The 8,517-nt window shown below is 45.4% G+C and overlaps 1 protein-coding gene across 8 annotated transcripts in view; it reads left to right on the top strand.

The window, feature by feature from the left end:
- TIAM1 (TIAM Rac1 associated GEF 1) overlaps positions 1-8,517 on the top strand; it is a 369,772-nt gene that overhangs the window by 221,316 nt on the left and 139,939 nt on the right. For all 8 annotated transcript variants that reach the window (XM_040621045.1, XM_040621043.1, XM_040621044.1 and 5 more), the window contains one exon: positions 7,710-7,889. The gene's annotated coding sequence lies outside the window, so the exon portion shown is untranslated. The remainder of the gene's footprint in view (positions 1-7,709; positions 7,890-8,517) is intronic.

The following is an 8,517-nucleotide window of genomic DNA, read 5'->3' on the forward strand; positions in this document are numbered from 1 at the left end:
CCCCCCCCCCCCCCCCCCCCCCCCGCTTTTTTGCACACTCCCTCCTGTCTCTGTTTATTTCCTCCCATCTTCACAAGCTAAGCCAAATCGTATTAGCCCATCAGGACCAGGTTCAAAGACAGCTTCTTCTGGCAGAATTAGCCTATTTCTTATCATTCACTATTAACAATACCAGATGAGCCCTGACAGCCCTGTCTCCACGTGGATAGGTGACCATCGTTTACTCAGATTTGGGGCATCATAAGGAAAATGGTCTCTTTCTTCATCCTGGACATACAGTAGGTGCTCAGTAAATGTTGGTTGAGTTTACTCTTGGTAGCAGTTAGCAAAATTATGTAGATTCTTCCCCAAACAATTCACAAGCAGTTTTTAGATAGCCATAAGCATAACTATTTAAGATCTACTTTTATATGTGCTATTAAAAGGGTTTTTTTTGTTTGTTTGTTTTTTGGGTTTTTTTGGGGTTTTTTTTTTACTTTAAAATGAGAGAGTAAAAGAGCATTTTGGGACTACCTTGGAATATGAGGTCTGTGGAACATTGTTCTGTCACTCTTGTCTAATGAGTGAACCCTAAGTTCTTCCTTTTAATTTTTATTTATTGATTTTTTTAAAAAGACTTTATTTGTCTGATTGCGAGAGAGAGATCGAGTAGGGAGGGGTAGAGGGAGAGAAGCAGACTCCCCACTGAGTGTGGAGCCCTTCTCGGGGCTTGATCCCAGGACCCTGAGATCACAACCTGAGCCGAAACCCAGAGTCAGACACTCAACCGACTAAGCCACCCAGGTGCCCCAGTTTCTTCCTTTTTAGAAGATGGGGACTTACCGGTAAAGAATCAACGCCGTTTTGAAAATCCTTGGAAGGAATTCCTTTAAAAATGTGTCATAAATCTGGGGCGCCTAGGTGGCTCAGTCGGTTAAGTATCTGCCTTCAGCTCAGATCATGATCCGAGGGTTCTGGGATCGAGCCCCATGTTAGGCTCCCTGCTCAGCAGGGAGTCTGTTTGTCCCCCTCTCCCTGCCCTTTCCCCCCGACTCGTGTTCTCTCTCTTGCTCACTCTCTCCCAAATAAATAAGTAAAATCTTAAAAACAAATTTTGTCACAAAGCATCTTATCTTGAAGTAGAAGATTCTTTGCTGCACTAAAATATTTTCCTTAGTCTTTGATTAAAATTCTCTGTTACCACCTAAGCACGTATCAGGATTGATGTTCCTAGTATCTCCTTACCAGTGGCATTGCACGGGAGCTGTTACAGTGTCCCTTTTTATGTAGGGCAGCTGTGTTTCCAGCTATCATATTTGCTAACTGAGTTTTGGTTACTAAATTATGTTGTTAACCTAATATATACACACATACACACTTTATCTTTTTAGTTTCCCTTCTTTCCTCTTCATCCTTAGTATCTGGTTTACTGAAATCTCTTCAGTCATTTTCTCTTAGAGAATTTGCCATCTCATGCATGCCTTCGCCAACACAAATACCACCAGCAGTAGGAACAGAACCAAGGAGCAGCCACGCTACCAGCTGGGGGGTGTGATTCTTTCTGATGGGTCCTTTAGGCTCAAGCATGAGGGACCAACAGCGCAAATCAGGGGCTCCCCAGCCCATTAACCTCTCCAGAGGGTCTTGTGGTATTTTCTCTCTCCTCTGTTGCTGGCAGGCATAGTTGCCATACCGACTGCTGGGGTGCACGGCCTCACCCCAGGGAGCTCTTCCCTGACTCACAGGGTGGCCCTCCCATGCTGCGTGGGAGAGGCGGCTCCAGGTCAGAGAACTGTCGTACCTGTATGGCAGCAAATGGAACCAAATCGCCAGGGTGACCACATCCTGCTTTGCTTCCTGATGAAGAAGGGGGACCTTTTGACAGCTTGATTACATTTTGGGCTGAAAGACTTGCCTCCTGGCTGCTCAGCGAGAGAACAGGTGAAAGGAGAGGCCATGTTGTAGGGGTTGGAGACCAGCATGGAAATGGCAGGTGGCCCTTTCATACCGCTCGGTCACCTGGGAGTGCCTGGAGAAGGTCTTGGAGGTAGACAGCAGCTGCCGAGTGTGAGAGTCCCTGCTCCTAGAGTACCCTTCCACTCAACTGCTCACCCAAGGCCGTGTCCTTCAGAATGGAGACACCCCCTTCTTCAGTCAGTCTCCAGGCTATAAACTGCAGGTGTGAAAAGCCAGAAAGAACTAGAGCCAAACTCCCCCTCTGGAGCTGTGTAGTCTCTGACTGTGAAAGAAGAGCTGCCCTAACCCACACCCATCGGCCCCAGTGGTTTGGGATCTGAGGCTTCTTCCTGTGCCTGGAGAGCCTTCTACAGCTAGTGAGGGACTAGGAGGCAGGTCTGCCCAAAGACAGGGACCTGGGTGACTTGATTTTGGAAAAGATGTCATTTGAAATCTCTTCTAACTAAGGCATTGATGTGTTTTGGAGAAGATAATTCTGGTGTGCACTTTAAGGATCGTACACTCTGGTAGGTCTCACAGGAGGTATGGAAGCACTTTGAACGGAGCGCTGTCCTCTCCCACTGTCCTCTCACGGGCACCTCGTTCCCTCCCTGGGAACACCCCGTTAAGTTAAGCCACAGCGTGGTGGAATGCTGAAGGACAGATTTCAGCATTAGCAGTTAACCATGGTCAGCTCCACTTCCATTTTCATTGGGGATCAAATGTTCCATTCTCTTTTGCAGTGACATGGGCGTGCTATTCTTGACATGACTCAAACTTGAAATTGAGAATTTAGGAGCCCGGAGCTAAGTGGGCTCTCACAGCACATGGTCACTCCTCTTGGAATGTTGGGTGGAATTCTCAAGTGTTCAGTAGCTTCGCGGCTTCTTAGTGGGAATGATGCTACTTAGATTTTTGAGAAATTACGTGGTTCTCGTGGCCTGCCCTGAAAAAGCTATTCAATCCATTTCGGGAAGCTGGGCCTCATTTGAGCCCTAGTTGGGCCAGGCCCTGGGGGTGTTGGGGAGATTTGATGGCCAGCTGTGTAATACAGCCCTCTGGGACTGGCTATTTCCAAACTCTCTTAGACGAAGCTGTGAGGGAGCTTCGTAGTGAGTGATGCAATGTTGGGGTTGTAAGCGTTGGCAGTTGCCAGTGTCCAACTGTAGCTGCAAGACAATAAACACCAAGAACTGAGGGAAACTTAGAAGAGTATTTTGGCCTAAAGCCACTGACACCCTGCCAGACAGATAGTAAGCATTCCATAAATGGTAGATCGCGCTGAATCGGGGTAGAACATGTTACTTCACTTTGAAACACACTGACTTTACTCCTATGAAATATGGTAATGTCTGTCCCCGCCGAACCTGTTGGTTAAGTATTGCCAAAGATTCACTGCTCTAAAATTAAAGTTATTATTTTAGGAGAGATTTCTTGACTTATCGCGGGCTGGAAAATACTGATTCTATGAACATGTTCCCTCAGTTACCTTGGGAAACATTTGGATCCACCAGCAAGTAGCGCTGCTCAAACCTAGCGCAGTGTTCAGATGTGGGAACTTCCAGGGATTCTGTTCAGCTGATATAGGTGTCTGCTTTTACCTGTCTCAAAAGCATGCTTGAGCCAAAGCCATGTCATCCATGCTCTAGGGAGTAGGAACTGGGAACCCCCATCGTAGCCCGTGCATCTGTGCTGAGAATCCCTGTCCTGCCTTGAGTTGTCACGTGGTTTTCCTGGGAGGGAAGGTATGGCACCTCTTCTCTGTGCCAGAGTCTCAGTTTTCACACAAGGCGCACAGGCTCACCCCTGGTGGCTCCCTCCCCTCATGCCAGATGACGGTGGTCATCTGGTAGCATGACCCAGCCATACTTGGGCCTGAGCCAAAGAGCCTTACCACCCCTCCAGACTCTGTGGAGAGCAAACAGTGATTAAGGAGAATTTGCTGGAAGGTTATGCAGCCTCTCCACTCTTCAGCAGTATCCTACTTCTTCAGAACTTCTGTTACCGAGTCGTGGTTTTCTTTTTTAATCAATTCTCAAGAAGAAACATCCATATGCAATGTGTCACTGAGCCCATGTGGAAGGGTATGGCCCAGAGCATTTCTTAGCACATCACAGTGACCTCAGAGGGCCACCGTGGGAATTTCTATCTGATCTTGGTACCAAGAACATTCATCCTTCTTCTGAGCAATTGATCAGGAATTGTGAATTATACAGGTGCCATGTTTTCTCAATTGGCATTGGCTGTTACAAAGCTTACGATAAACGGAACAGGCCGGGTAGCTTGATAGGGTGTGCATGGTTACCCTTACTCCCTTGGGTTTCTTTGGGGGTTTTTCTGGGTTAGTAATTCTTCTATTTTAGATTATGTATCTTTTTTTTTTTTTTAAGATTTTATTTATTTATTTTCGAGAGAGAAAGAGTGCACATGCATGAGCAGGGGGAAGGACTGAGGGGGAGGGAGAGGGAGAGAGAATCTCAAGCAGACTCCGTGCTGAGCATGGAGCCCGATGTAGGGCTTAATCTCATGACCCTGAGATTATGACCTGAGCCGAAACCAAGAGCATGGCGCTCAACTGACTGAGCCACCCAGGCGCCCCTAGATTATCTATTTTTCAGAGTAACTTACTACTGAGTCCTTTGTTAAATAAAATGATGGTTAAAAGATAAGTAAAAAAGATGACCAGTGAATTTTCTTTAATTTCTGAACCATGTAAAATTTTTCAATGCCCCAGATCCATCCATCTATCCAATACTTATTTTTAGACTACATATGAGTACTAAAAACTAAATTTTTTTGGTGCTTATTACATATAAAATAAATATTCAGGATTCTGACTTGTTCAGGATTTTGATCCAAGACCTCTATGGCCCCCTTCCCTCTGCTCCTCATTTTTAAGGTTTAAGGCAAGGGGAAACTTCCTGATTCTCATTAATTCACTAACTATGGAACAGTTTTGGGCACTGAAGTCACGATGAACAGAGTCAAAGTTAACATACTTGTGTAGACTGTTTGACCATCTTTTTAGGTAGGTAAGTAAGGTAGATAATCTTACATCCTCATTTTTCCTTTTGAGTTTCAGAGTAGATCCTTTACTTGCCCAAGGTCACATAAGTAAGAGAGCCTGGTGCACGAGTTTGGGTATTTTGAGGGCAAGTGCAATACCCCTTTATATACTTCAGTTTCTGGAACTTTCGAGGAGTTAAAAATGAAAGGATGCTCCTTAGGAGTATTTTTTGAAGGTGAAAAAGAAAGTTCTGGTCTGTCAGACTTTTTAGGAGAAGCTACGGATCAACTTTCATGGACACAGTATTTCTGACATCTGTCATATTGTCAGCCCACCTCAGACTGGAAGGTTGGGGCCATGGGACCCCTCAACCTTGTCAATTTTGGCAGGTATATGAAGCTGGAGATGAGTTTTGGTAATTCCTTCCCCACCTCCAGCACGCACACTTCCCTGTGAAAACTGCTTGACACCTGACACAGAAATGGACTCTAGGAGTTGATGATGAATCAGAATGAGGCTGAAAAACGAGGTACACGCAGCGTTCATGCCCCGTCGGTGTAACGTAAGCAGGCCGCTGGTGTGTGCGCCGCGACACATCGAGTAGATCACGTCTTCCAGCTACATCGGTCAATTCCCTTGTTGCCCCACAACAAATTTAAGGTGACTCATGTCATCCTTCTTACAGCATGGACCCAGTTTCAGTGAGTTAGGCATCCTGTTTTCAGGAAGCCCCAGTAACCGTGGCTCTCTACAGCGCACTTCTCACAGTGTACAAATGCTGAGTAACGATGGAATCGTAGCTAATGAATTTACTGCACACTGACCATGGGGTAGGCACGAAGCTAGTCACGTAACATAGATGATCTTCTTCAGTGCTTGTAATAACCCAGTGGTTTAGGAACTGTTCTGTGTGGAGAGGGGTGATATGTAGAGTTTGTCCCCAAACCACCCTGCAGGTGACTGTTGAGGTCAGGATTTGCCCTGAAGCATGCAGTAGGACCGAGGCTCAAACCCCCAGCATGGAGCTTGGTGCATAGCTGCCTTCCGTTGAACCTGAATTCTTTGCAGTTCTCGAAGAAAACTCCGAGTACTCTAACCGTTCTTAGGTTCCCTGGTGCAGCCAACCACTCCAGGCAAAATGAGTACTTCTTGGCACATTGCAACCACGGCATATCTGCTGATTGCAAAAGAACGTAGTGAGGCTCTTCATTCGTCCACGTCATGGGTCAATTCTGCAGCCGGAGTCACAGGAAAGAATTTCCCCCCACCCAGATCAGACAGAAATTCTACCAGATACAACTCAATTTTGTTTTCCTGCAGTGTTTTATAAATAATGCCCTGTAACGCTCGTCTTCTTCCCCACAGCGTTCTTCTACTCAGGAATTAGAAGGCTGTGTAGATGGAGAAAAACTGTAGTTCTGGTAGCTAGAATACGTACTTCTTTTAAAGTATAAGAAAATGCATTATCAGCTTCTGTGGTGCAGGTGGAAGGGCAGCCGTCCGCACGCCCCCATTTGCCAGCAAGAATCCAGCCTTGCAAATTATTGGCAGCTGGTACCGTAATGAGTCCATTTCAATATAAATGGGCTGTTGCTTATTAATTTCTGCCAGTTCCTAGGCAATTCAGGAACTGCTTTGAAAATTTGAAAATGTGCAGAGAACAGCTTCCGAAGGATGCCTAGGAAAAGAGAGAGAACAAGCTAGCAATGGGGGAATTATGGAAAGGGCACGTATTGTAGGGTAATAATGGGGTATTGCTGAGGACGCGTGCTCCCTTCCTCGCAAAGCGTGAGTCACCCACTTCAGGTTAAATAGCACATTTTCCGAGATAAGGAAAAACTGCACCTCCGCTGACTGTTCTGTTCTCTGCGGATGTGTGCATTCATTTATTTACTGCCCCTGTGGGGCTGCCTTCCAGTTTTCTCCGTGTCCCTGTTCAAAGCGTTGGGCATCCCGGGCTCTCACCTTGCTGGACCCACTGGCAATGGGTACGGGCAGCGGGCAGCCCCACAGAGGGATGTCTGGGAGGAGGGCGATAAGGTGCAGTTCCCCCACCCCCCAAGGAACTCTCAGGCTCTCTTCCTTTCTTCCTTAGTATTGGCAATTTCATCTCAGAAGGTAGGCTTTTTTTTTTCCTTTTAAAAAAAAAAATATATATATATATCATTCATACTGCTTGTTACTGGAGTTGATCTTGTCCGTTTATCCTCTGTGTTAAATAACAGTTTAGAGATTTCACTCAATTCTTTTCTGTCCATATTCTTCACGAGTTGCCTCTGAATTTGATGTTTGGCCAGCTGAAAACGTGTATGTGACGAGCTCTGTGTGTTTTCCCGTCTTTCAGCGTTTTCTTCAACTTTTGTTGTAAATGTAGCTCTGCTTTGATACCAACTGAGAACTCCCTTGTTTCCTTTTATTGATTAGCTCTGTTCCTTGAGACCTTTTGCAGATGAAGAGGGAGCCATGGAAATGATTCCATAGTAACCTGTTTCTGTTATCTGCTACTTTTGATCTGTAGAAAGAGAGGAAAATGGTAACTTAGTCTGTACGAGTGGTTCTTACCGTGAAGATAGATACGCTTGTCCTTATTTATGTATCTGATTATGCCTGTACTTGACACCTGTAGCTAAAGGTTGCACTGTTGGATTTGGGGCTTGCTGTCGCACGCAAGATGGATGTTGGAGAACTGAGGAGAATGGGCTCCATGGAAAAGGCCCATGTTCTGTGTTCTGGCTGACCGCTTCCTTCTCTTTTCTGTCCTCTGCAGGGTTTTTGGCACATCCTCAGAGACTCAGGTGAGACCATGATGGGCTCCCCGAGGGGCAGGTGCTGAGACTTCTCCCCAGTCCCCGCCACCGTTCATCCTGACGCCATTTCCAATCTCAGTATCTAAATGCCACAGTGCTCTTCGGGCAAGTTGGGCGGGGAACCCCTGTTGCCTTGTAAGGTAGGTTCGTGTATGTCGTTTTGAGTCCGTATACTTCTGCATGAATTAATGGAAATGCTTCCAAAGTGGTGGGACAGATACATTTTAGTGAATTGGAATTGCTGGGTTGCATGTAGCTCGTGGGAAAAAGAATTTGGAACCACTTCTTTGGATTAGGGTTACACCCATCTAAGAATTCAAAAGCATTAGCGTTAAAACTTAAAAAAAAAAAAAAAGAAAAAGAGAAAGCCAGTACCTATGAGATCTTTTCTCCCCCTGTGAATTGCCCTCAGGGTCTTTTAAATTTATCCCTGAGCTTCACCATCTTTATATTGGATTACGTTTGAAAAAGACAAACCTAGCTGCAAAATCTTCACTTCAAAACAATGATATATTTTGTTTCTGGTTTGGATAATCTTTAAAAAGCAAAATAAATACAGTCAAAATAATAATCTTTCTAAATCAAAGATCATCTTTTATTTGTTGCAAAACTTTCCTGTTTAGTCTCTTGTGTTAGGGGTATTTGCGTGTGACTTGGCAAAACACTTTTCATGGGTTTGTAAAGATTTAGCAAAAACTTTCAGAACTTTGTCTCAGTTTAATCTTAGCTCCCCCCCCACCCCCTACCCCACCCCTGTCTTCAAGCTCA

This window comes from Ursus maritimus, unplaced genomic scaffold (assembly GCF_017311325.1).
Source record: "Ursus maritimus isolate PB19 unplaced genomic scaffold, ASM1731132v1 scaffold_4, whole genome shotgun sequence".
In the NCBI taxonomy this organism is placed as follows: Eukaryota; Metazoa; Chordata; class Mammalia; order Carnivora; family Ursidae; genus Ursus; species Ursus maritimus.